An 884-nucleotide genomic window follows, 5' to 3' on the forward strand; every position below is an offset into this window, starting at 1 on the left:
ATTATAAGTATTAGAATAAGGATTAGTAGTTTGGTTTTGTCCTTGGACAAAATTTACCTGTTCTATCTCATTCATACCTTCGTAATCAATGTCTGTCTGGATCGGATCATTAGGATCGCACGGTGCCATAAACCTATCAATTTTGTGCGATAAGGCAGAAAATTAGTCTTGTAACATCGCAACTGGATCAAGATTCATTATACCTTTAACCGATGATGTACCTGAGGATGATGGTTTCGCCATTTGTATATGTCCACGCTCTGCGGGCCACATACTGCTGTTGATTGCCATTTCCTCCAAAAGTTCTCTTGCTTGGGCGGACGTCTTCTTCATAAATAACCCTCCAGACATAGCATCTAATGAACCTCTAGTTGTAGGATTTAATCCATTATAGAATGTCTGCATTAAAAGTGCATCTGGCAGTTGGTGGTGTGGGCATAAACGTTGAAGTTCTTTAAAACGTTCCCAAGCCTCATAAAGAGTTTCATTATCATTTTGGGTAAAAGATGTCAATTCTTTAATGACTCTTGCGGTTTTTGCTAAAGGAAAATATTTTGATAAAAACGCTTGGGCTAATTGGTCCCAAGTTTCAAATGTTGCAGCAGGCATAGAAGTTAACCAAATTTTTGCCTTATCCTTCAAAGTGAAAGGGAAGAGGCGAAGTTTGATTGCTTCGGCTGTTACATCGGTAATTTTAAAAGTGTCACAAATTTCTAAGAAATTTGTCAAATGGGCATTAGGGTTTTCGTTAGGTAGTCCGTAAAACGTTACGTTGTTTTGCAACATATTAAGCAAAGCATGCTTAATTTCAAATTGATTTGCGTTTATACGGGGTCTAACTACACTATTAGTTACACCGGCCATTCCTGGCCTAGCATAATCCA

General features: G+C 38.1%; 1 non-coding gene across 1 annotated transcript; it reads left to right on the plus strand.

Annotated features, from left to right (window-relative positions):
• The first annotated feature begins 421 nt into the window (after positions 1-421).
• On the plus strand, positions 422-528 carry LOC136204394 (small nucleolar RNA R71). Its single transcript, XR_010675236.1, has one exon. It is a non-coding gene; the product is annotated as a small nucleolar RNA R71 (small nucleolar RNA).
• Positions 529-884: the final 356 nt, after the last annotated feature.

This window comes from Euphorbia lathyris, chromosome 8 (genome assembly GCF_963576675.1).
Source record: "Euphorbia lathyris chromosome 8, ddEupLath1.1, whole genome shotgun sequence".
Lineage (NCBI taxonomy): Eukaryota > Viridiplantae > Streptophyta > Magnoliopsida > Malpighiales > Euphorbiaceae > Euphorbia > Euphorbia lathyris.